The following is a 27505-nucleotide window of genomic DNA, read 5'->3' as shown; positions in this document are numbered from 1 at the left end:
TCCTGAGTTCTAATCCCAGCTCCGCCACTTGTCAGCTGTGTGGCTTTGGGCAAGTCACTTAACTTCTCTGAGACTCAGTTACCTCATCTGTAATATGGGGATTAGGACTGTGAGCCCCACATGGGACAACCTGATCATCTTGTATCCCCCAGCGCTTAGAACATAGTAAATGCTTAACAAATGCCATTATTATTATTATTATTAACATGGAGGAATTGCTACGTGGATTTGCACCCTTTATTCACCCCTTCCTCGCCCCTACAACACTTAAATTCTTATCTATAAATTATTTATTTATATTAATGTCTGTCTCCCATTCTAGACTGCACGCTCACTATGGAAAGGAAGTGTGTCTACCAACTCTGTTATACTGTACTCTCCTGAGTGTTTAGTAACTGTGCTTGGCACATAGTAAGCATTCCAATAAATAACACTGATCGCTTCCAGTCCTACTAAATATAATAAATGGGGAACAGGTATTTGTTGTGGATGCAATATGAACTACTCTGCAGTGTGAACAAATGGTAGCAGCAACCAAAACGGAAGGAAAAGATAATGGGTGGTTAAAATGATATGAGGTGTGGTTTGTGTTTTTTTTTAATACTTTAAAAGATTCCTTTTTACTAGCTCGTTGTAAGCAGGGAATGTGTCTACCAACTTGATAATATGAGCACTTACTAGAGTGTTCTGCACATAATAAGCGCTCAATAAATACCATTGATCAGCTGACTGAGTAGTTTGATTGATCACCTAAATCTGAATCTACAAACAGTAGGAAGGGAAAATAATAACCACTAAAAAAAACCCTTTCAAACAGAAGGGTCGAGGCATTTTGGGAAAAGACATCAACAATTGGAAAGATAATATTAAAACCAAGTTCTCAGTGCCAGGAATATCAAAGGAAACAAGATTATCATAACAGCTGTTAATCTAAGGCCATAGAAATGATCCTGGGAAAACTCTTTTGCAGGACCAGACAGTCAAAGGCCAGATGGGATGGAGGAAAACAAATCCGGAAAAAATAATTTGCATCAGGTGCCAATCGGTGATCTGCTAAGCAACTAAATAATCAGGGACAACCAATCAGAGAGAAAAGGACCCTGACTTAGCCAGTTTAGGAAACTAGGGGAAAAAATGGTGGAAAAGTAGAAGCAGGAAAATGGGAATGTCAGGATTCAAATAGCTAATCTAACCTTCTCCTGGCAGAAAGGCCAGGGTATAAAGATGAGGAACTGTAGTTCACTGAAGAAATACAAATTAGACAGAAAAATCGATAAAGTTAAGCTTGTTGTGGGCAGGGAATGTGTCTGTTTATTCTTGTATTGTACTTTCCCAAGCACTTGGAACGATGCCCTGCACAAAGTAAGCACTCAATAAATACAACTGAATGAATGAAATTAAAGGCCTGCTGATCACCTGACCTCAAGCTGACCAATTCCAGGACCTCTCAAGGGATGTAAGGATGATTCTGGGCACAGTCCCGAACACCTACAGCTAGGTGGTTCTAATCAAATTTTAGTTCATGTTTGCTTTCTAGGTAAGAAAGTTATCCCCTATGTGCACAATTAAAATGAAAACACTTATTCACAAGCTAACCTGGCGGTGGATTTGCTAATAGGAAGGTGAGCAGGAACCAAGTCCAGAGGGAGATGTCACAGAAGGGAGAGAGAGAGAGACGGTTGAGTTCTCTCTGGAGGACTGCACCTTGTTTCCCCTTCCTGGGAATAGTGGCTATTTCGGGGGAATCTAGGGATTTCCTTTGGGAAAGCCCCACAAGCAGCCCTTTTCCTGGTAGGTAAGAAAATAGCATTGGGGGATTGGGGATCTCAGCGCTTAGTACAGAGCCTGGCACATACTAAGAGCTTAATACCATAATTATTATTGGAACCTGGGTCTTGCCTGGGGTGTCCAATCTGACTTCAAAAGTGACGCTGGGGTTTCTTTAAGCAGTAGTAGCTGTAACCGCATGCATTAAACACTTACTGTGCGCAAAGAATTGCACGAAGCATGGGGAAAGAATACCCAAGTGGAAATTAGACATAGTCCCTGGCCCCCAAGGGGCTCACCATATAAAAATATAAAATAGGAAGGGCAGCTGGCAGAAGACACATAAGAAGATATGAAACAAAACACTAAGTCCACTTCTAGACTGTGAGCCCACTGTTGGGTAGGGACTGTCTCTATATGTTGCCAGCTTGTACTTCCCAAGTGCTTAGTATAGTGCTCTGCACACAGTAAGTGCTCAATAAATACGATTGATTGATTGATTGATTAAAGATTAAACGGTGTTGTGGCTACAGGAGAAGAATTTCTGGCACCTCACAGCTCAGTGCCCATTCCAACAGCAGTTGCTACGGTTTTCCCAAGGTTTTGTGGGGAAGGTTCCAGGCCATGGCTGTGCTTCTCCATCCCACCATGGTGGTGGGAGGAACGGAGTCCTGCGGGGAGGAAGGGGAGTCATGCAGCTGGTGGGGTCCCCAACAAGTCTCAATGGGCTGAACGCTTCCTTGGAAAGTTCAGTTGAAGGTGTCAAAGAATTCCGCTTTACAATGAACAGCCGCCAATTCTGACTTTTATAAATTTACCCTTGTTTATTTTCATTTTTGTTGAGAAACAGAGAGCACCACAGAGCACACGTTATATCTACACATGTGGATTACTTAAATTCAATAAATGAGGCCAACCAAAGCTGCAGCAGCAAAGGGGTGATCATACTCGATGAATCGCAGACATGACCGCTAAAAATCTAGATTCAATATTCAAACTGGCTCGAAGAGCTAATAGCGATTCTGGTCAGCTGTGTGACTTTGGGCAAGTCACTTCATTTCTCTGGGCCTCAGTTACCTCCTCTGTAAAATGGGGATTAAGACTGTGAGCCCCACGTGGGACAACGTGATCACCTTGTAAATTCCCCAGCGCTTAGAACAGTGCTTTGCACATAGTAAGCGCTTAATAAATGCCATCATTATCATTATTATTTATGTTTCTAACTTTTCTGTGGTCTTTTGTTTTATAAAATTCTATTCTTAACGGGCATTATTTATAATGTTAATGAGCAAATCAAAAAAGCCCGTCTTAAAACGTCATTTTGCAAGTTAATTTTTTGGAGGGGTATTCTATTTTGTATATTTTTAAATATTAAAATGTTCTATGAACTATAGCTCTTGCTTCGTAAGATGAAAAATTCAGTTTGGTTAAACTCTCAACTGAAAGGCTTTCCTGTCATGAATTTACCTTCAACTTAAAACTGATTTTTATGGCATAGTACATAGGGCACAGACCTGGGAGTCTGAAGGTCATGGGTTCTAATTCTGCCTCCGCTACTTGTCTGCTGTGTGACCTTGGGCAAGTCACTGTGTCTCAGTTACCTCACCTGTCAAATGGGGACTGAGATTATGAGCCCCAAATAGGACAGGGATTGTGTCCGACCTGATTAACTTGTATCTACCCTGATGCTTAGAACAGTGCTTGGCACACAGTAAGTGCTTAACAAGTACCAGAATTATTATTATTTTCAGCTGTTTCCACTACAGACTGTACTTTTGGTCCTATCAACCATTTTCAACATCTAATTATTTATGATGGCAAAAAAAAACACTTTACTGAAGAGACACTCACTTTCCAATCAGATGTGCCAAGTTATCTGGAAGACAAAATTTTCTCCTCACCCCGAAACCTACAGAAATGATCATTTAAAACTGCATAAGACTGTATATAAACAATATCTTCCAGGAATGCACAAGAAAAAGTTGGAAAGAGTTCCTATGAAAACTCAACTTTGTTCCAAATCATTAAGCTGTCAGCTAATATAACCAAGTTCTCCAGCAATTACTCATTTATACTTATCAAATTATAGCACCAGTTTCCGGTTAGAAGGTCCAAAATGGATTCATTTTCCCTTTCAATGTCATTCCCTTTCAGTCACAGAAGAAGCAGCGTGGCTCAGTGGAAAGAGTCAGAGGTCATGGGTTCTAATCCCAGCTCTGCCACATGTCTGCTGTGTGACCTTGGGCAAAGTCACTTAACTTCTCTGAGCCTCAGTTAGCTCATCTGTAAAACAGGAATTAAGACTGTGAGCCACGTGGGACAACCTGATCACCTTGCAACCTCCCCAGAGCTTAGAATAGTGCCTTGCACATAGTAAGCGCTTAATAAATGTCATTATATTATTATTATTTACTTACCATCAAGTTATCAAATAAATTTAGTTATTTCATAAGATGATATCTCCCATTTGTTTCAAAAACATTTCAGGCCAGATACCAATGGTATTTTTAAAAAGGTATGCTGTGGTCTATAAAACGTGTTCTGTTTATTAATGTTGTTGTTCCCAGTGAATACTGTTCATAATACATACTCCAAAGCAATAAATTCACTTCATGTTCTTGTTTCTACACATTCTCCCCATATTAGAGTAGCCAAAACATTAAAGGAATCAATTCAGGAAACATTAGCACCATCTAACTCTGATCAATTTATTTCCATATCTTAATGCTATTTTGGGAGAGCAGAATGGGGAAGCTGAGAGCCATGCTATATATATCCTCAGAACTAATGAAGATTAAAAATTCCATTTTTACCTCCTCAGTATGGGTAAATCTTTCATGGGCACCAAAAGTGAGTCAATTAATTTTACTGGACTCACTTGTACAAGAATTCTTAAGCACTGATAATTGCTTTGGAAACACAGTCACTGAAAACACACTAAGGATTATGAACCATTCCTTAAAATTCAGTAAAGCCTAGGTATCAACAATTGGTGTAAAAACTTAGGGGCGGGAACAAGCCTAACCTAGTTGAACGTTGTCCCCTAATAAGTCTGTTGCCTGGGTAGGACGTTGGTCCAATGAAAGACAGAACAGCCAGGAAGTAGACAAGAAGGGAGAAGCAGCACGGGCCTTGGAGCCGGAAGGTCAGGGGTTTGAATTCCAAGTCCACCACTTATCTGCTGTGTGACCTTGGCCAAGTCATTTCACTTCTCTATGCCTCAGTTACCTCATCTGTATAATGGGAATTGAGACCGTGAACCCTACTTGGGACACCCTCCGCTCCTCTGCCGCTAATCTCCTCACCGTGCCTTGTTCTCGCCTGTCCCGCCATCAACCCCTGGCCCACGTCATCCCCCGGGCCTGGAATGGCCTCCCTCTGCGCATCCGCCAAGCTAGCTCTCTTCCTCCCTTCAAGGCCCTACTGAGAGCTCACCTCCTCCAGGAGGCCTTCCCAGACTGAGCCCCTTCCTTCCTCTCCCCCTCGTCTCCCTCTCCATCCCCCTCATCTTACCTCCTTCCCTTCCCCACAGCACCTGTATATATGTATATATGTTTGTACATATTTATTACTCTATTTTACTTGTACATATCTATTCTATTTATTTTATTTTGTTAGTATGTTTGGTTTTGTTCTCTGTCTCCCCCTTTTAGACTGTGAGCCCACTGTTGGGTAGGGACTGTCTCTATATGTTGCCAACTTGTACTTCCCAAGCGCTTAGTACAGTGCTCTGCACACAATAAGCGCTCAATAAATACAATTGATTGATTGATTGACAGGGCCACTGTCCAACCCGATTTGCTTGTATCCACCCTAGCACTTAGTACGGTGCCTAGCACATAGTAAGTGCTTAACACATACCATAATTATTATTATAATAACAATTATTATTAAGGATATTGTGTCCTTTAGGAGGCTCAAATACCAACTGTGGTCACAATATGGCATTAGAAGCAATGGTAGTACCCAACTTTCTCAAGCTATAAGACCTGGTCCCAGTATACATGCCTTATATAACTTCCAGACTGGTTCTTCCAATGCCAGCCAGATGCTATATTTAAGACAAAAAGCCAACAGGATAGGAAGCAATCAGAAGACCATCACCAGAGCGAGGCTTGTCACATCACACAATTACCGAGCAGGATGTGAGTTGAGAATCCTTTCCACAACCTGCGCGGTTTAGAATTGTTTCTCGTTGCATCTTGCATCATTTCCCAAGACGAGGACCGAAATGCCCAGGTCATATCCCTGTCAACCTTCAGGGTGTCCTGACTCCCAGTGAAAGGTTAATGACACCGTCACCAGGAATCCTGACGCTTTCCCAACCCGACATCCTGAACCCCTGCTCCCGACACATCCTGTGCAGGCTGGACCGCAGACACTGAGTCTGCAGCAGGACGTCCCTCTGCCTTTCTCTCCACGGCGGCAGAATGAAACCCCTGGCCGGTCAGGCTGCCGAACCCTACAAATTTGGGGCCGTAGGGGATTTAAGGATCGGCAGAGGACCGCTGCAGGTCTCCTTTCTCCCTGGAGTTATTTTTTTAATGGTATTTGTTAAGCGCTAACTTTGTGCCAGGCCAAATACTGAGCACTGGGGCAGAACCAAGGTAATCAAGTTGGACACGGTCCACGTCCCACGTCGGGCTCATAGTCTAAATCCCCATTTTACAATTGAGGTAACTGAGGCACAGAGAAGTTAAGTGACTTGTCCAAGGCTGCACAGCCGACCAGTGCCAGAGCGGAGATTAGAACTCTGCACTGAGACTACAGGACTGAGAGCCAGTGTTTATTAAGCACTTACCGTGTGCAGAGCACTATACTATGCGCTTCGTACAGTACGATATAAGACACAGTCCCTGATCATAACAAGCTTACAGTCTATAGGGGGATACAGACATTAATATAAATACAATTACAACTATGTACCTGTGGGGCTGGGAGAGGGGGCGTTGAATAAAGGGAGCAAGTCAGGGCAAAGCAGAAGGGAGTGGGAGATGTGGAAAGGAGGGCTGAGTCAGGGAAAGCTTCTAGGAGGAGATGTGCCTTCAATAAGGCTTTGAAGCTGGGGACAGTAACTGTCCGTTGCATATGAAGAGGAAGGGCGTTCCACGCAAGAGGCAGGATGTGGGCAGAGGTGGCCAGTGAGATAGAGGTACAGTGAGAAGGTTAGTATTAGAGGAGCGAAGTGTGTGAGCTGGGCCCAGCGCTTAGAACACTGCTTTGCACATACTAAGCGCTTAATAAATGCCATCATCATCATCATCATCAAGTAAGAGAGTAGCAAGGCGAGGTAGGAGGATGCAAGGTGACTTGAGTGCTTTAAAGCCTATGGTAAGGAGTTTCTGTTTGATGCGGAGGTGGATGGGCAACAACTGGAGGTGCTTGAAGAGTGAGGAAACATGGACTGAACATTTAGTAGAAAAATGATCTGGGCAGCAGAGTGAACAGGAATGGGGAAGAGACAGGAGGCAGGGAGGTCAGCAAGGAGGCTGATACGGTAATCAAGGTGGGATAGGATGAGTGTTTGGACTAATGAGGTGGTAGTTTGGATGGAGGTGAAAGGGTGGATTTTAGTAAAGTCAAAGTCGAACTGACAGAATTTAGTAACGGATTGAATATATGGGTTGAATAAGAGAGAGGAGTCGAGGGTAACACAAAGGTTACAGGCCTGTGAGAGAGGAAGGATGATGGTGTCATCTATAGTGATAGGAAAGTCAGGGGAAGACAGGGTTTAGGTGGGAAGATAAGGAGTTCTGTTTTAGACATGTCAAATTTGAGGTGACAGCAGGACATCCATGTAGAGATGTCTTGGAAGTAGGAGGAAATGTGAAAATGCAGAGAGGGAGAGAACAGGGCTGGATAATAGATTTGGGAATCAACCACACGGAGGTAGAACATCCCCAAAGGAAAGGATTACAGCAGTAACGGTAAGCACAGACTGGCCCCTGCCAACCGTATTCCCAGTAGGGCATGGAATTTGATGTGCAAGTAGATGGACAGGAATGCAGCATCCTGTAACGTGCATGAAGAAGGCTCTTTTGTTTTTTTTACTTGCAGCACACTTCTGAGGCCAAAATGTCCACACCCAGAGCTGAGGTTGTGCCACGGCACTGTAACCAGGCACGCAGTTGCCTCGATGGTCACCCAAATGTTCACTCCCCTCTCCACACACATTTTGGCCAGCTACCTCTCAGGATTCCCTATATGGCTCTTCAGTCAGAAACTTTCATCCCAGCCCCAGCAAATATTTTCCTCCTTGCAGAGCAAGAATTAGAATCCAAATCTCTTATTTCCCAGAATCAGGTTCTTTCCACTGGAGGGTCCTAATACATTAAGTGACGATGATATAATAATAATAATAATAATAATCCTGATATTCGCTAAGCACTTACCATGTGCCAAGCACTGTACTATGCACTGGGGTAGATATAAGATAATCAGGTCCCACGTGGGGCTCACAGGCTAAGTAGTAGTAGAAATCCACTACTTGACCTAATTGGGTTTACAACTAATTCTAATCAACCAGTGATAGTTACTGAGCACTTACTGTGCACAGAGCGCTGTACTAAGCACTTGGGAAAGTACAACAACTGGTAGACATGATTCCTGCCCACAAGGAGCTTCCAGACTTCAGACTAGAGAAGCAGCATGGCTCAGCGGAAAGAGCCCGGGTTTTGGAGTCAGAGGCCATGGGTTCAAATCCCGGCTCCGCCAATTGTCAGCTGTGTGACTTTGGGCAAGTCACTTCACTTTTCTGGGCCTCAGTTACCTCATCTGTAAAATGGGGATTAAGACTGTGAGCCCCCTGTGGGACAACCTGATCACTTTGTAACCTCCCCTGCGCTTAGAACAGTGCTTTGCAATCGTATTTATTGAGCGCTTACTGTGTGCAGAGCACTGTACTAAGCACTTGGGAAGTACAAGTTGGCAACATATAGAGACAGTCCCTACCCAACAATGGGCTCACACAGTAAGTGCTTAACAAATGCCATTCTTATTATTATTATTCAGGGGGAGACACACATTAAAACAAATTACAGATAGGAGAAATAGAAGAGTATATGTACTGTGTATATATGCTGTGAGGATGGAGTGAGTATCAAAGTGTTCAAAGGGTATCCAGACAACTTTGGAGCAAGAGAGAGAGGAGGGCAGGTAGGGGAAATAAGGGCTTAGTTAGGGACTGTCTCTTGAAAGAGACGTGATTTTATGAGGGCTTTGAAGGTGGGGAGAGTGGTAGTCTGTCGAATATGGAGGGGGAGGGTGTTTCAAGCCAGAGGGATGACATGGCCAAGGGGTCGGCACTGATTAAACAATATAATTATTTAGACTTCTTGGGGAGAAGTCCAGTTTTGCTCTGGTGCTCAACCTTCTTTATTTTCTTTGACCCAATTACCCCCAAATGGATTTGATTTGGCTAGACAGTTGGGTCAGATATTTACTTTCCATCCTTCTTAGAAACCAAATACCATTCTTTGGCAACTATGAGAATACCTGGAAAGTTATGCTTTTCTTCAAAGCTAAAATGAATCATTCATTATCCACAACTGAAATAAGACCAAAGTTTGCTTAAACCCATCTCGCCTACCTAGAGTTTTATGATTCTACCAATATCATCTCTAGTTTAGATTCATGAGAGAGAAGGTAAAACTTTGCACAAGTTGATTAGAACAAAGAATGCCCTCAAGAGCAGTGGAACGTTCCAAGTATTAAGAAACAAGCTCGCTCGTATAACTCCTCCAAATTTGTCTTTCTTGACCTCTGCTTGCATAAGGGCCAAGCACTCAAAAATCAAGTAGCTAGATCAATTAAGGCTCAAAAAGTGCAGCTAAAACAATGCAGTTAGAATAACAAAATATTAATCTAACAATTTAATCACAAATTGCTTGTAGGATTCCAGAAGGATTTTGGATTGTTTCATATTCATTTCCTTTCAGAAATACAGCCGCAAGGGATCTCCAGTTGGGCCTAAATAATTGCTATGAAAACCACTGGCCCCATCTGTCCTCTTGATCCAAGAACTCAGAATCTCTTCTGATTCCTGGAACTCAAATGACAAATGATTATTATTATAATTTTAATAATGAGCCTTTCCTGTGAGGATGAAAATTCCACTTCCACCAATTCAGTTTACTTTCAGAAAAGAAATCCCTAAGGATACCCTCTAAATGTTTTGTACTTGATATGAATCATTTATATAACTGAGAAGTAGCATGGCCTTGTGGATAAAGCACGGATCTGGGAATCAGAAGGATCAGGGCTCTAATCCCAGCTCCACAATTTGTCTGCTGGGTGACCCTGAGCAAGCAACTTAACTTCTTTGTGCCTCAGTTACCTCAGCTGTAAAAAGGGGAATAAAGACTGTGAATCCCCTGTGGGACAGGAACTATAGCCAACCTGACAAACTTTTATCTACCCCAGTACTTAGTACAGTGCACACAGTAAGTCCTAAATAGCTTTAAAAAATTTTTTAAAATTAAAAAAAAAAACATTCCTGTCCCAATTTGTTTGTATCCAGCCTAGCACTTAGTACAGTGCCTCCCACATAGTAAGCGCTAAAGTACCACAACAATTATTATTATCTTTCTCTCAGTACCTTAGCTTCCACTGGGTCTTTTCCAATAACAACAGGATTAAAGAGCAGTTTATCACCTTTCATTTTTCACTCAAGCAAACAATATAATGTTCAACAGAATCTGAGTCTCCTTTAATAAATTAACAAGCCCCTTGAGTGAACAAGAACCCAGTAACTACAATTCCACGCTGCCACTGGCCTGCTGGGAACTTCAGGGAAGTAATTTAACCTTACTATGCCTCTGTTAATTCATACGTAAATGGAATAATACCTACATCTTTCCACCTCACAGGGATGTAATAAGAATAGAAGGAAATTAAAGACATGAAAGCAGTTTGTTGTCTGCTGTTGCTGTGGACGGCATGACACCAACAACAGCTTCGCCCTTACAGTTTTTTGGACAGGAAGGGTAGTAGTAACTAACTGACCTCACGGCTTGGGTTTGAAAAAGACTGCAGCCATACAGTGCTCAACAAATATGGATTTATTCATTAAATATGATCGATTCTTACACTCTGCTATTTCCCTATCCTGTAAGATATTTGAATGTCTGTCTTTCCCTCTAGACTGTGTGTTTTGGGCTGGGGAGGTGGGGAAGGGGGCATGTCCCTAGGTTGGATCACACTAGACTAAACGATACCTTTGATTTTTAAATCAATCAATCAATCAATCATATTTATTGAGTGCTTACTGTGTGCAGAGCACTGTACTAAGCACTTGGGAAGTACAAGTTGGCAACATATAGAGACAGTCCCTACCCAACAGTGGGCTCACAGTCTAAAAGGGGGAGACAGAGAACAAAACCAAACATACAAACAAAATAAAATAAATAGAATAGATATGTACAAGTAAAATAGAGTAATAAATAACAAATAATAAATGTCATCTCACCTATGAGAGCTGCATGATAGCAAGATCTGTCTGTCACTGCCAGTTTCCAACAGAAAGCTTGAGGGCAAGGATCATGTCTAGCACCTCAGTTGTATTTTTCTCTCCTAAGCATTAAGTATAGTGATCCGAACACAGCAAGTGCTCAATAAATAAAGTGTTAGAAAAAGCAGCGTGGCTCAGTGGAAAGAGCCCGGGTTTTGGAGTCAGAGGTCATGGGTTCAAATTCCGACTCTCCCGCTTGTCAGCTGTGTGACTTTGGGCAAGTCACTTCACTTCTCTGTGCCTCAGTTACCTCACCTGTAAAATGGGGATGAAGACTGTGAGCCCCCCGTGGGACAACCTGATCACCTTGTAACCTCCCCAGAGCTTAGAACAGTGCTTTGCACATAGTAAGCGCTTAATAAATGTCATTTAAAGTAAATAAATAAATAAATAGCACTAGCTGAAGGGACCCTTGAATCTGGTGCCCATGAGACTCAGAACTGAGGCAATGGAGAAGGACAGACTCCTCTTTATGCACCTTTTACATTCCCTTTCTCTTTCTTTTACCCTCTATTTCTTCCTCCTCCATCTCCTTTAAGTCCTACCCGTCAAATCTTCATCCCCAAGGTTGCCCACACACTCGAAATGAAATATCGGTGCCCCTGTATGTACTTTTAAAAAATAAGAGCACTCTAAAGATACCAGGTGGTATTAATATTCTTCCAAACCACCCTGTTTCTTCATGAAGAAAATTCCAAATTTCATTAGAAAAACAGCCAATTAAGATGAGGTTTCTGATCAATTCTAAAGTGTAATTTCTAGCATCAAGCTACAGAGCTCTAGTCAGTTCTGCCGTAAAATGTTTTCATTAAGTGTATCGAATGGAACATTATTATGGGAATAGGGAATGTTATTCCAACAATGAGCCACTGAGTGTATGCAGGGTGAGATGGTGTTAGAAGAAATAGTCTTGAACACAAGCACAACACTAATCCATGGCATTTACTGAGAACTTACTAGGTGCAGATGAGCACTGTCATAAGTGCTTGGGAAAGAATATACATAATACAATAATAATAATTGTAATGATACAATTAATACAATAATAATAAATAAATAATAATATAATACAATACAATAGAGTTGTATTAATCTACAATAATAAAATTGTACAATACAATTGTATTAATAATACAGTAATTATTGTAATTATTAATAATACAATAGAATTGATTAGACACGACCCCTGCCCACAAAGAGCTTACAGTAGGCAGGGAGGCAGACATTAATATAAATTAAAGAGAGGGGAAATGGGAGAGGATACGGTTAGGTACATAAGTGTGGTGGGGCTGAAGGTAGGGTGAATATCAAGTGTTCAAGGGGTACAGATCCAAGCGCAGAGGTGATGCTTAGAGGAGGGTGGGTAAGGGAAATGAGGGCTTCAGACAAGTACAGGCCTTTTGGAGATGTATTCTTAGAAGTGCTTACAAACTCAGGAGAGGTGATCTGTTGGATATATTCAATCTGTCATCAAATCTTGTCAGTTCTACCTTCACCACATCACTGGAATTTGTCCCTTCCGCCCCACCCAAATTACCACCATGCTGGTCGAAACACTTATCATACTCCTCCTAAACGCCCATATCAGCTTTCTCAATGATCTCCCTTAGTCAAGGAAGGTCTCTTGGAGGAGATGGGATTTTAGGAGGGCTTTGAAGTCGGGGGAACGTGGTGATCTGTCACCTGGGAAGGGGGAGGAAGTTCTAGACCAGAAGGAGGACACGTATAAGGGAGGCAGTGGCGGGATAGAAGAGAATGAGGAACATTCTGGTATTAGGGTAATGGAAAGGCATGAAGGTATTACAACTGTACATATCCAGTTTTCTCCTATTTCTGTAGACTACATTAGTTTGTCTCGCTGCCCGGCGGTAAGCTCCTTGAGGACTGGAATCATGTCTCCTAATAATAGTTAATGAGTACCTACTGCTTGCAGAATGCCGTACTAAATCCTTGGGCAAGTACAATTTAACAGTTGGGAGACATGTTCTTTGCCCACAACAAGCTTACAGTATAGAGGGAGCTTAGTTAAGAATTCTATGACCTCTCCCATGCTTAGTGCAGTGCTCTGTATATAGTAGAAACTCCATAAATACTACACAATAAAATCAATTACCCCTACTTTATGGAAGAACAAACTATTTTTACTGCATTTTGAAAAGTGACCATGTTGGATCTCATGTTCTACGGATGTCTTGGATCATAATACCTGTTCAACTTTGTGTACCTAAGGAGCTTTGTGAGTATGTGCACTCACAAATGAAACATTTTCAACTTGTTAGCAATTCAACAGCAGAGCAGAAAGACGCAGAGAGAAAAAGGAGAGAGCCAGAGAGGATTCTTTCTTCTCAATTTACAACGTACCACCCAGCTAGATCACTCTCACCCAGATTCTGGAAAGTTTAGTTCTCAGCTACGTTTTTCCTACCCTCTCCTGCCTGCCCTGAAGCGTCAAACAAACAATGGTAATTACTGAGCACTTACTGTGTGCAAAGCCCTATACTAAGCACTTGGGAGAGTACAACACAACAGGGTTGGTAACGCATTCCCTGTCCATAAATTTACAGTCTAGAGGGACTTCAACTTTGCTTCCAATAGGGGCCTAAATATTGTCACATTCAGGTTCAGACAGCTGAAAATTAGGAAAACTACACAGTGAATCTGTTCACCAAATTCCCCAATACCAGGGCATGTGATCACTTCCTGGCACCTGAGGGTGGTCAGCTCAAAACTACTCAACAGAATAAATTCTTCATATAATGAAAAGTACAAATGTAGAATTAATTACCTCAGGAAGTTGTTTTGGATGAAAATACCAATAAGTCAGGGAAGAGGTTGGACAATTAATCTTGAATAGGGCAGGAGTGGCTACGTGATTATTCAGGTGACACAAGGGACTTGTTACTACAGACTAAATCCCTAGACAACATCTTCCCTAAAGACTTAACACTACCAACACGGCAGGGGGAATCTGATGAACTATCAGGTTTCAAGCTTTGTCTCTAGCCTTAGGAATCCCTTCTCCTAAAAACCCATTCTGCTCTTTTTCTCATACGTATTTTGGTCTTTAAAAACAACCACATTGATAAGAAAGGGATGGCCTGAGTACAGAAATCATCGTTGGCTGCAATAACAAGAGTTAATGTAAAAAGTCATCTCCAATTCAAACGGCTTACCCTTTCATCTACCCTTAAAGGATATTATGCCAGTCCCTAGCAGCAGGATATTTAATCAAGAACACTCATGAGAAATTGTCAGCTATTCAAAGCCGCGGCTGAATCCAACACGCTTCACCATTTTATACATTTGAAGAGTCCAATGTCTAAATAACCTTTTTACTCATCAGTAACTGAATGGAGCTTATATGTTGTATGTAACCTGTGTTCCGAAAATCACATGTTGTGCGAGTAGTCCTGCACATCAAATAACTCAAATTAAGGTCACGACCAACAACAAGCACTCACGATGCACGGATAGTGCCTGCTGCAAAGCTTCTCCTCTAATTAAAGTAGTTTATTAATAGGTTTTACCAAAGTCTTTTTTAAAAAAAAATCCACCTGCCTCCCATAAGTAGAAAGATAAAATTTAATACCATCAGCTTTCTTGTTCACTAGTTGCTTGAAACAGATTCTTAAGTTATTTCAGCCCATTTTGAAATGTATAGTTTACCAATGCTCAAACTAAAAAATTAAACTAAAATAAAATCTCACTAAAAATATTTGAGGGCTGAACCTGAGCAAGTTGCTAGTGGGTAGTCTTTTATCATCAGGTACTGATCTTACTCTACCTTTAATTCTTACAAGGTAATTTTTAAGAGAGGCTACATTGAACTTCCCCCACAGAAAGAAACTACTGCATTAAATAATAAATTATTGTTTTAAAAATTCCTTCAATTTTAAAGGTATACCAACTTAATCTGCAGAAAGCTCAATTACAGCATACATTTGTATGTGTGGCATGGGGGTTTACATGACCATATAATTATTCCCATCCTTTGCATTAGAAGGTGCTGCTACATTGACACTTAAAATATAGACACATATATGGGGGAAGCTGAAAAGCAAACTGGTGGACAGTGGATTGATTGTCTTTTGTTAGGGCAGTGTCACGCGCAGTAACATTATGTGCAATATCTGATGCTGTTTCCTTGTTTCCCTCTTTGGAATCATGATTTTCCTGGAGCCTCAGCTCTACAGCAGCCACTTCTCCCTCCTGACTGCTGGCTTGCCTACTCACAATTGCACCAGAATTTCTAGATTAGTTGTGAAATCACTGACCATTCCACTACTCCCCCACCTTCAAAAACCCTTCTTAAAAGAAAAAAAACACCCACACATCTCTCCTTTCCTAAGTCCTCTTTTTTTTTTTTAAATCATACTTGCTTACTATGTGCCAGGCACTGCACTATATGGGGTGGATACAAGATAATCAGGTCAGACATAGGGGTCACAGTCTCAATCCCCATTTTACAGATGAGGTAACAGGCACAGAGAAGGGAAGTGACTTGCCCAAGGTCACACAAAAGGTAGGTGGCAGAGCCAGGATTCAAACCCAGATCCTTCAGTACTTAATAATGACATTTTAAAGGGTTGAGGGTACAGCAGTTTCTACCGCTGTTGAATATTCAGAGATATTCTATTTCACAGTCACTGACTGTATCCAGCCCCCACGACACCGGGGTGGTCAAGAGATTGAAAGACGGACATTTTTTTTGCAGTACGAAATGGAACAGAAAATGAGTGGGCCACGAACCCGCTTCTCTAGTAACGTGAAAGTCGAATTCTTGTGCAATCTTGTGTTAAGGTAAACTCACACTGCAGGACTTAACAAATGTGACATCTCGCACACAAGTAGTTTGATAACACGATCCACAAAGGCGAAACATGGTTATGTTGTCAGGAGACCATGCCCTGATTCCCCTAATCATATTCTAGCCAAAATGTTTTTGAAAACTTGCTTTAAGGCACAACTGAGTGCCCAAGAAATAACAAACCAAGCAAGCTCAGATTGCTACAATGAGTAGTTCATTCAAGGCACAATACTGTAAGGAGTTAAAAAACTGTACTCTCCTGGGAAATAAAGTGGTAGAACTTCAAAAATCAGTAGAGCAGATGAGATCTGTCAAGCATACATATTAGAAAATATCAGGACCATCTTATCCATACAGACCTATTTCATAAAGATTTCCACTCAGCAGATCTGAAGTTCTGTGATGTTCTGAGCAAACAGAAGCACTAAGTTCAACAGTGATAGTCTTGGGCATTAGCAACAGTTGGCCCCTGGAACTATTTGTAAAACATGTTTGGTATTACACACTGGCCCAAAACACACATTTGTTTCCCAGCAATGGCTGAAGCAAACGTTTGCACTTCAAAAACCTGAATTTCAAAATAATCTTTGTAACAAACAAAAATTTGGAGCCACAGTTACATAAAATTCTAATGAATGCTGGCAGGGTTAAATCCAGATAGTAGATTAAAAGTTGGCCCACTTAAAGCTTAAGGTAAGTTACTAAAATATACACTTTAATTAAATACTTAACCCAACAAGAGTTATTTTTCATTTCAAAAGTTGGCTTTATGGCTTGTTTAGTTATGAGACCACCCCTTACCATGTTAAGACCCACCAATTAACCAAGCAAGCTTCTTTTTACCTGGGATCTCCCTAAGCAGACTTCCTGGAAGGGAATTGATGTAAATTAAAACGAGCTATTCATTTCACATAAACCACTCCACAGTTATGAGATGGATGGACCTTGTTTAAAAAAGCGTTTCCAAGAAGTCCACATCCCTATGAAGTAGCAACTGAATGCTCAGAGCACAAATGAAAGCATAAATACATGCAAATAACCCTCCACCTATTAATTCATCAAAATGTATTACAACTGGGGGCAGTGGGGCAGGGGGAATCCAAAGAGCAGTCATGTTTCTTTACCATAATTACTGGCTTTCAGGCAACTGGCTACCAGCTTGCCAATTATTTAGGAACCATTTTATAATTATATCAATGCACACGCTGGAGCACCCTTATTGTTTTCCTTGAAGAGGTACCATTCTTTTTCTACTTTAAACTTCCTTTGTGTTTCCTTCAGGTGTCGGTAAGGCCACAGAGAGCCTCCATACACCCATAATAAAGAATATTAGCTGCAAAACATATCCTTCCTTACATATATGTCATCTTGAAAAAAAGGCTAACAAGCATGGACCTGTTTCCAAAAATTATCCATCATTTAAGGTTATTTCTCGAATACCTCCTAAGCATACAGCACTGGACGGGACCCTTGGGAATTTAATGAGAAGGCAAACGGTCTTTAGCCTCAACTGAATGCTAAGGACATATTTTGACAGTACTATTGTTCTAATCCCAACTCTGCCCTTGGCCAGCCATGTGACCTCGTACAGGTCACTGGCCCGCTCTGGGTCTCACTTTCCTCATCTGCAAAGTGGGGTTCCCCTCTCAAGGTCACACGTGGAGAGTTTCTAGTACTCTACCAGCCTCAACTATGGGAGGGAGAGTCAAGCAGAGGCATATCTATTCCATTCTTAGCTTGGGCAGTGGCTAGTGAGTGGAAGGCAATCTGCTACAAGTCAAAACTCACCGGTGTAGGGGCACGGGAGAGAGTTGAGGGCAGAGACTCAAATTTACTGTGTGGAAGGAGGCAATGGTAAACCACTTCCATATTTTTACCGAGAAAACTCTATGGATACACTACCAGAATGCTTGAAGATGGAGGCGGGGGTATTTTGGGAGAGATGTGTCAATGGAGTCGCTATGGGTCGGAGACGATTCGACAGCATAAGACAAGACAATGGCATTCACCTTTAACATCCTGAAATATCCAAAAACCTGGGCTAAAGATCATTATCTGAATAACTAGCACAAAACTCAGCCCAAATCCAAGATCAAGATAAAAGCTTTCTTGATATTTCCCCTCCGACTTAGGCCTGGGTCTTACATGAATATTTTTCTAGCTTTCTGGTCATCTCAGCTTTGAAGTCCTTCAATTGGGATTGATGTCAAGGCCAATGGTCAATCAGCCTGGACTGCGGCTATGATCTATTAATGATCACAGGAGACAAGCTGGGAGATTCATGGTCTAGACACCAAGGTCTGACTCAGCTGTCGTTGCTGTTTTTTCCAGAGAAAACAAGGAAGGAAGGAATGGGGTCAAAGAGGATGGAAGTGAAGGGACTCCAAAAAAGGAGCAGACACAGAAGCTAAAATAATGAGATATGCAAATATCCGGAAGTTTTGGAGGAAATAATATTTCTAAAAAAAAAAACATATCCTAAAAGCTTCCTTAATTTACTTTCATAATGACTTGCCATTATACACTGGACAAGACCTGCCAAAAAAGTAATTGTTTGACTCTACTTAAGTCATTTGGGAGGTACATTAATTTTGAGGACACGAAGGTGGCATGTAGAAGTGGTAACAGTTACACTTAAGCACTTACTTTATCAAGAGCACTGTAGTAAGCACTGGGAAAAATTACACCGATGACAATTTAGACACTGCTCTTGGCGCGAAGGGCCTCACATTCAAAAAATAAGCAGGGAGAAAGGGCATCGGTAACAGACACATAAAGGAAATCTGAAACAGTAAAAACACAAAGCAACATAAAAGAAGACAAGGACAAAGACAGAGGAACTCCCATCAGGGTGATAAACTGTTCATGCTGCTACCAAGAGCTATTTAGAAGCACTCCGTCTTTGTGGTCCTGTACAACTGCAATGGCATAAATGTCAATCAGTAAATATATTTCAATACTGTATGTTTGTCTTGCTCCGCAGATTATAAACTTAAGGACAGGGTTCAGAATTCAATAAGAATGTCTGTAACTTTCCAAACACCTATTACAGTGCTCTGCCCAATAAGAACTAATGCTGGTGATAATGACAATGATGGCATGAAAGTGCTGGAGTACCTGTCAAACTTCTTAATATTCTGGAACGTACAGGAGAGTCTGGCCCAAATATCACCTTTTTCATTTAAAAAAAGTCAGTTACAGTTTTGCTTCAAAAAGCAATAACACTTTTTTCTTCTCTCACCTTTAAGGCCTCTGTGATTACATGATTTATACCTGAACCCCAAATTACTTCAGAGACACTGCATTAATTTAAAAATACCTGAGAGTGAATGCTGGGGGAAGTGAGAAGCAAAGTGAAGGCAGTTTACTAGCATATGACACCCAAAAAGCCTGGAACATCTTAGTAAAAAAACAGAATCAGTGATACAATTCTGTAGATAAAGCATGTAAAAAGTGCTTATATTAAAAAAGCAAAAACTTGGTCTAGTGTGAGTGGAAAGTCACTTTTTCTTCCCTCCCTTTCAAGCCAAGTTCACAAAATGATTACCAGGACCATTCATCTTCACACTATGTGAAAACAACTTAAGTCTTCAATACTATAATGTGGGAAATCAGTATTTATACAACTAGAAGAAAAAAGGAAAATATATAACTCCAAAGACTATGTATAAGGAACTCCAGAGATTAAATATAGTAAACCAAACAAGATCTGGTATTAAAAAAAAATATTTACTGAGCACTTACTACGTGCAGAGCTCTCGGGAAATACAAGAGAGTTGGTAGACATGATCGCTACCCACAAGGAGCTTACAGAATAGAAAGTGAGACACAATAAACTGAATTACAGATAGGGGAAATGGCAGAGTGGCAGATTTTAATACGGCTTTAAAGAGGGGGAAGTGGAGGTCTGTTGGATATTCAAGGGGAGAGAGTGACTTGCCCAAAGTCACACAGCTGATAGGTGGCGGAGCCAGGATTAGAACTGACAACCACTGACTCCGAAGCCCGTGCTCTTTCCACTAAGCCACTTGCTGATGCAGAGTCAAGGCAGGCTCTGATTAGGTGCTCGGATCAGCAGGGTAGTAGTTAGGATAAAGAGAAAAGGGCAGATACTAGAAATGTTAAGAAGGTAGAACCAACAAGATTTGTTGACATTGAATTTGTGCATTGAATGAGAGAGATGAGTTGAGGATATGTCAAGGTTACAAACTTAAGAGGCAGGGAGGATGGTAGTGTTTTCTACATTGATGGAAAGGTCAGGGAGAGGGCAGGGGTGGGGAGGGAAGATGTGGAATTTTGTTTTGGACATGTTAAATTTGAGCTGTCCATGGGACATCCCAGAAGTGATGTCTTGAAGGCAGGAAGAATTGCAAGACTGCAGAGAAGAGAGTCGGGGATGGAGATTTGGTAATTTTCCACACAGAGATGATAGTTGAAGGCGTAAGAGCAATTGAGTTCTCCAGGAATGTATATTTAATCAAATTACTCAATCACTCAGATAAAATGACAGGATCTAAAAACAGAAATGAAGGGGCATAATGATAAAGTTTTTACCTTCCCAAACAAAATGTAGTCCTGTTCTCTTACACTCCTCACAAGCCAAAAGTCACCAGCCTGACTCACCTTGGCCACCCTCATTCTCAATCTCTAACTCATTCAATTTAAAGCACAATCAGATTTTCAGTCTATTCCTGGCTTCCAAGTGGTCTGGGCTTTCCTTCCCGAGGGTGGTGGAGGCTAACCTACTCAGAGGCATCTCCTGAATCAATGGGATTTATTGAGCACTTAGTGTGTGCAGAGCACTGTACAACAAGAGTAGGTAGAGATGATCCCTGTCCACAAGGAGCTTACAATCCGTTGGGGGAGACAGACAATAAAAGAGATTACGGAGAGGAGAAATCACAGAATATAAAGACTATTTATGTAAGCGTTGTGAGTCTGGGGTTTGTACTCGAGTGCTTGAAAGGTAGCTCCAGCAGCCCACTGGGCCAACCACACATGGTGAAATCCACGTGGATGTATGGCAATGTCTTCAACTCTTTCTCAGTCCAAAATCTCCAAAACAGAAGGGCTGAAGAGGGGTAGAGTTCAATCAATCTGGTCAGATTCAACTCTGACCTAATCAACAGGCTCTGAACTCCACTGGATGACCTAGCAGGACTCTTCGGCTTCCATGTGAATTGGGAAATATGGGTGCCAATTCTTAAAGCCTTCCCAATAGCTCGATTTCAAACCCTCTACTGAAGCATTAATGTGAATCCCTAACAAACCTTATCAAATAAGAGCTCTTCCCTAATACTAGTCTTTCAGCTTCTGATGCTGCAATTTAAGATTATCATCATGTCTGCCATGGAAATGGAACACAGCCAGACTCCATTCCCTCAATACAATAGAAGGATGATTATTCAAATATAGTTACATTTGACTGGTTTTCTGAACCACAGTTTGGATCACACGAATCAAGTTGGCTTACTAATAAGCCAAACCAAACAGTTATGAAAACTTCAGTCAACCAAACCAGCCTCCCAACAAATTTGAATAACCAGCTTGACATACCAGCCGGGGATATTTTAGAGGATGCCATTGTTTTAGTTGGCCTGAAAATTTTAGTTGACTCATTTGATATTCAGAAGGATTAACAGATCTCTCCGCACAAACATTTTTGAGTTAACATGCTCTACAATCACTTTTCTCACCATTTCATCGTGATTTTATCTCGAGGTGGACACTAAACCACACAGTGACAGCAGCCATCCAGCCCAATACCTAGTTCACCACTTTTCAAATTATGCTAATAATTACTGAATTATGCGGATATTCATGATGTCATATATCATAAAGGGGTTTTGAAAGCAAAAATCCATTAAAAATGTTGACTAGGTTATTTGGTAGTCTTGCAGATCATTTTGTGGGGGGGAGATTTGTACATATAAGTCTATAATTTTTTTGGTTTTACTTCCCCCATGGTCAGCCTCTGGCGTCAAACTACAACCTGGATGGTCTTAGTATTTAGTACTCCCTGATGTACACTAACCCATCTCAGGATGGCACCTGGAGAGTTTCCAGTACTCTACCACTCTTGGCTATGGGAGGGAGAGTCAAGCAGAGGCATACCCATTTCATTCCTAGCTTGGGCAGTGGCTAGCGAGCGGAAGGCAATCTGCTACAAGTCAAAAACTCACCTGTGCTGGGCAGCAGCAGCCCGGGAGAGAGCCGAGGGCGGACACTCAAACTGACTGCACGGAAGGAGGCAATGGTAAACCCCTTCCGTATTTTTACCAAGAAAACTCTATGGATACACTACTAGAACAACTGCAGATGGAGGTGGGGGCGTTCTGGGAGAGATATGTCCATGGTGTCGCTATGGGTCGGAGACGACTCGACAGCATAAGACAAGATGTACCCTCAAGTCTTCTCTGAAGCACACTTATAGCATTGGAAAACTCAATTTTCAGTACTCTCTGCTGTATTCCAAAAGCCTCTCCCTCACCTTGCCCCAACACACACTACCCTATTTTTTTATCCCTCCTCCAAACTCTGTCAGCTTTTAACAGCATGTCCCTGGCCAGTTGGGCAGCAACAGGCATAGGGGAAAGGATGGAAAGCAAGGTGATAGTGGTAGGGTCATAAGTGCCCTATCTGCTTCTCTACTCCTCAACTCCCTGTTCTGAAGAGAAGAAAGGGAAAAAGCCAAACAAAGGACACAAAAAAAACCTCACATGACAGCGTGTGAAATCTCAAGCAATGCTAATTGTAATATTAATTTGGTGGTCTCTTGGTTCCAGCATCCTACATTGGTAAATAGGTCACAAAATATGCCTAATCTCTTCCACAATTAAAAATGGTTTATATTAGCAAAGTGAAATGGAAAACCAAGTAAAATAGCTGAGTAATGTAAAATTTCCTTTGACCAAATTATCTCTGAGGAAAGCCAGGTTTTGTGTGAACTAGCAGGATAACTGCCTTGGTTCTATTCGGTTATCTCACACTAGGCTCCTGGCCTTATAAAAGAACTCAGTTCTAAAGCTGTGAGTCACATTTACAATATTAATGGTTAGCCTGCAATAAATTTTCAGGGCCTTGCTAATCTGCATGGGTCAAATACCGCTATTTCAAAACAAAATTACTAAATTATGTCACAAAACAAATACCTAAAGCAGCTTGGGAACCTTCAGGGCCCATATAAATCCACAGATTTGGGAGTTCAGAATGTAAGAACCAAGGATTTAGAAAGCATATCAGGCAGCAGCATTTATTGCTTCAAACTAAAGTCCTCAGGAGGCAGCAGGCTAGTTTTTGTAAGATAAACAGAGGGTGGAAATACGGTACTCACAGGCACAATATGAAAAGCCAAGGAGATGCTGTCAACCTGCTCACACCCCAAAATTTGCTATCTCTGGGCAAGGGAAAGCCATACGAAAAACTTCTGAGAATGCGTTTTCAATATAAAAAGCACATGAGAGGGGAAAAATCTATTATTGTTTGAGGTTTTTTAGGAGACACAGCTTTCACTCAAGTGCCCATTACAAAAATCATTGGAGATTTAATTAGAAAAAGTGTTAGAACAGGAAGCATGACCCATTGCGATGAATTACTCTGAGAAACAGCATTACTTTTGGAAGGCAAGGGGTTTAAAAGAGCAGAGTACTATTTTGCTGCTGCACTTAGGAATTGCCTGGGGACTGAGGTTGTCAGAGATGAGAGGGAATGTCTCTTTCAAATCCCATCTTTATAAACACACTATGTAAAAGATATCTTCGGATATACAAGAGTCAAGGTGCTACGCCTAATTGTTCTTTGGCTTGGTCTGAACATTAGTGAGGCGTAAAACGTCTCCCTTCCTGCAAAAATATCACAAGCTATAAATAGCTTGAAGACTGATCTTTTAACTCTGAAACAAATAGATCTACATTTCTTTGAGGTGAAGTTAGGGGGCATGAAGGAAAATGACATTTCTTGAAGTGACTGAGCAAAAGCCATTCCACCAGGGACAACATAAAGCATACTTTCTCTGAGGCACAGTTACAATGAACTTGGGAGACTCAAATTTTAAGGCTCTGAGTGGCCAATGGTGTCAGTAGCCAATTATTCTCACTTCTCAGAAAAATAAGAGTTCACTCACTTCATATACATATTCAGACAGAACACATTTTTGAAAAATCCTATTTAAAAAAAAATTAAAAGCACTAGAGTTAACCTAAATATACTTTATATTCCAGAATCTAAAGAACTGTCCTTAAAAGTTCTTAACTACAAAGATGCAGGGGTATTTTACTGCAGCATATGGTTAAATGACCCATAAAGAAAAATAAATCACATATTTATGCCTTCTTTAATTACATGTGTAGAAAACTAATCACACTAATGTCTCAAATTTAGATCCAGGAGAACGAATGCTAGGTTAGGGCTCAAAAACGATAAATCTATACAGTATACTGTACTGATGCTAGGGTTATGAACTTACCACAATCATTGCTGTACGGGAAAATACAAGCGGTTGTCAAGTCCAACTGAGATATAAGCAGTTTTATGAGGTATTCTGTTGGTGTTGAGAAACAGTTGCATCAAACCTGCACGCTGGCACCATTACATCTGCTGTAAATTCTACTGCATGTCCTTGCTTTCAAGACCAACCAGGTCCGGTTAATTCCCACACACGGACAGAAAGCTAGACTAAAGTTGTGATGGTCCTTTAACACCTCCCCAGCACTTAGAACAGTGCTTTGCACATAGTAAGCACTTAATAAATGCCATTATTATTATTAAATACTTGATTTTCCACCATACTATACGAGTTTTAAACTTAACACTGAATTTATCATAATCGACGTGAAATCCAGAGACTTTCACCAACGGAGCATACAACCATTTTCAAAAATATTCTAAATGTCCCTCCTTGTTCCTCCTGGCACTCAAGAATCTCAAAAACTGAGGCAAAATAAGGTTTGAAGATGTGCATTCTTCTCTCCAAGGCGTATTGCCTGGAGCTAAAATTTTGAAAATTGGATTTTGTTTCACCAATCTCTCATCCACTTGACTGAGACTAATTTCAAATATTACTTATGTCTAACAAGGAAAAATTTTAAAGTCAGAATTACCAGGACTCTTCACAATACGTAACTAAAGGTAACCTTAGGTATCGAGAGGCTAAAGACACTTGTAGCTTACAAATGTGAAAACTGCCCAACTGGAAGCAAAAAAGGCATTGTAAACAAAAGCTTTAGACATCCCTTTCTGCTGCATACTGCTCTGCACACAGTATGCGCTCAATAAATACGATTGACGATTTATGATGATAGGAGTAAATGTCAAGATGAAGTCTTCGGTGTTTTTTCATCTCAGGAGCAGAATTAAAATGCCATTACCTACCACCTCCTCAAGCAATTAAGGAAGTTATCACATAGAGCCGCAGGAACCTGATGCAGAGGAGAAATAAATCGCCTATTAAGCTCCACTCTCCCCGTACCTTCACAAAGTAAAAAGGTTACCAGAGAAGGCAAAAACCTCCCTATCTGGGCTCCAACCTGATCACACCGCTGCCTTCAGCTGACTCTTCTCACTCAGCTCAGGTCCTGATGCCTCCGTGAGATTCGGACCGGCCGGGAACGCGTCTACCAACTCTGTTGTACTCGCCCAAGTGCTTAGTACAGTGCTCTGCACACAGTAGGTGCCCAGTAAATTTTGCCGATGGACTGATGGGGAGAAGAGGCTGATGGCAACAGACGCGGCATACGATTAATAATAATAATGACGTCATTTGCTAAGCACTTACTATGTGCCAGGCACCGTTCTAACCTCCTCCCCATCCCCCCCGCCCTACCTCCTTCCCCTCCCCACAGCACCTGTATATATGTTTGTACATATTTATTACTCTATTTATTTTACTTGTACATATTTACTATTCTATTTATTTTATTCTGTTATTATGTTTTATTTTGTTGTCTGTCTCCCCCTTCTAGATTGTGAGCCTGCTGTTGGGTAGGGACCGTCTCTATATGTGGCCAACTTGTACTTCCCAAGCGCTTAGTACAGTGCTCTACACACAGTAAGCGCTCAATAAATACGATTGAATGAATGAATGATTACCAACAGCCACTCTTCTGCTGTGTGACCTTGGGCAAGTCACTTAATTTCTCTGTGCCTCAGTCACCTCACCTGTAAAATGGGGATTAAAAGTGTGCCCCACACGTGGGACAACCTGATTACCCTGTACCTACCCAGCGCTTAGAACAGTGCTTGGCACACAGTAAGTGCTTAACAAATCCCATAATTATTATTACTATTATAGAAAGTAATCAGGTTGAGCACAGTCCCTGTCCCAAATGGGACTCACAGTCCTAATCCCATTTTACAGGGGAGGGAACTGAGGCCCGGAAAAGTGAAGTGACTTGCCCCGGGTCATGCAGCAGACAAGTGGCAGAGTCGGAATTAGAACCCATGACCTTCTGACTCCTGGGCACATGTTCTATCCACTAGGCCGTGCTGCTTCTCGTAGGGAGGGAGGCCTCTAAGAGACGTGACCAAGTTAGCTCTCTTCCTCCCTTCAAAGCCCCACCGAGAGCTCACCTCCTCCAAGAGGCCTTCCCACAATGATCCCCCTTTTTCCTCTCCTCCTCCCCACCCTCCCGCCCTATCTCCTTCCCCTCCCCCCAGCACCTGTATATATATGTTTGTACAGATTTATCACTATTTATTTTACTTGTACATATTTACTATTCTATTTTGTTAATGATGTGCATTTGGCTTTAATTCTATTTGTTCTGACGACTGACACCTGTCTACATGTTTTGTTTTGTTGTCTGTCTCCCCCGGTCTAGACTGTGAGCCCGTTGTTGGGTAGGGACCGTCTCCGTATGCTGCCAACTTGTACTGCCCAAGCGCTCAGTACAGTGCTTTGCACACAGAAAGCACTAAATGCAATTGAATGAATGAATGAACTTAACTTTAACGGGGGGAGTGGTAGTCTGTTGGACATGAAGGGGGAGGTAAACTTCAAGAGTTAACAAGTCATCTTCAAATAGCCCGAGAACGGTCCAGGTCATCGTCATCGTCCCATCAACGGATAAGCAGCATGACGTGGCGGACAGAGCACAGGCCTGGGAATCAGAAGGTCATGGATTCTAATCCCAATTCTGCCACTTGTCTGCTGTGTGACCTTGGGTAAGTCCCTTCACTTCTACGGGCCTCAGTCACTCCTCTATTAAAAGGGGGTCAAGACTGTGAGTCCCACGTGGGACAGGGACTGTGTCCCATCCAATTTATTTGCTTACATCCACTCCAGCGCTTAGTACAGTGCCTGGCCATAGTAAGTACTTAAATACTACAATTATTATTATTATTAGTTTAGGTTCTGAGGCCTTCCCAGACTGAGCCCCCTTTTTCCTCTCCTCCTTCCCCTCCCCACAGCACCTGTATATATGTTT

General features: G+C 41.6%; 1 protein-coding gene and 2 non-coding genes across 10 annotated transcripts in view; 2 read left to right on the top strand and 1 right to left on the bottom strand.

Moving 5' to 3' along the window:
* The window catches only part of ATP11C (ATPase phospholipid transporting 11C), a 138726-nt gene that overhangs the window by 106642 nt on the left and 4579 nt on the right, over nt 1-27505 (bottom strand). The gene's annotated exons all lie outside the window — the stretch shown is intronic.
* Nucleotides 17723-17860, top strand: LOC119930225. Its single transcript, XR_005451712.1, has one exon. It is a non-coding gene; the product is annotated as a small nucleolar RNA SNORA7 (small nucleolar RNA).
* LOC119930228 lies at nt 22116-22253 on the top strand. Its single transcript, XR_005451715.1, has one exon. It is a non-coding gene; the product is annotated as a small nucleolar RNA SNORA7 (small nucleolar RNA).

Source organism: Tachyglossus aculeatus, chromosome 6, assembly GCF_015852505.1.
Source record: "Tachyglossus aculeatus isolate mTacAcu1 chromosome 6, mTacAcu1.pri, whole genome shotgun sequence".
In the NCBI taxonomy this organism is placed as follows: Eukaryota; Metazoa; Chordata; class Mammalia; order Monotremata; family Tachyglossidae; genus Tachyglossus; species Tachyglossus aculeatus.
The sequence above is the reverse complement of the archived record's forward strand: the minus strand, read 5'-3'. Positions and strand labels throughout refer to the sequence as shown.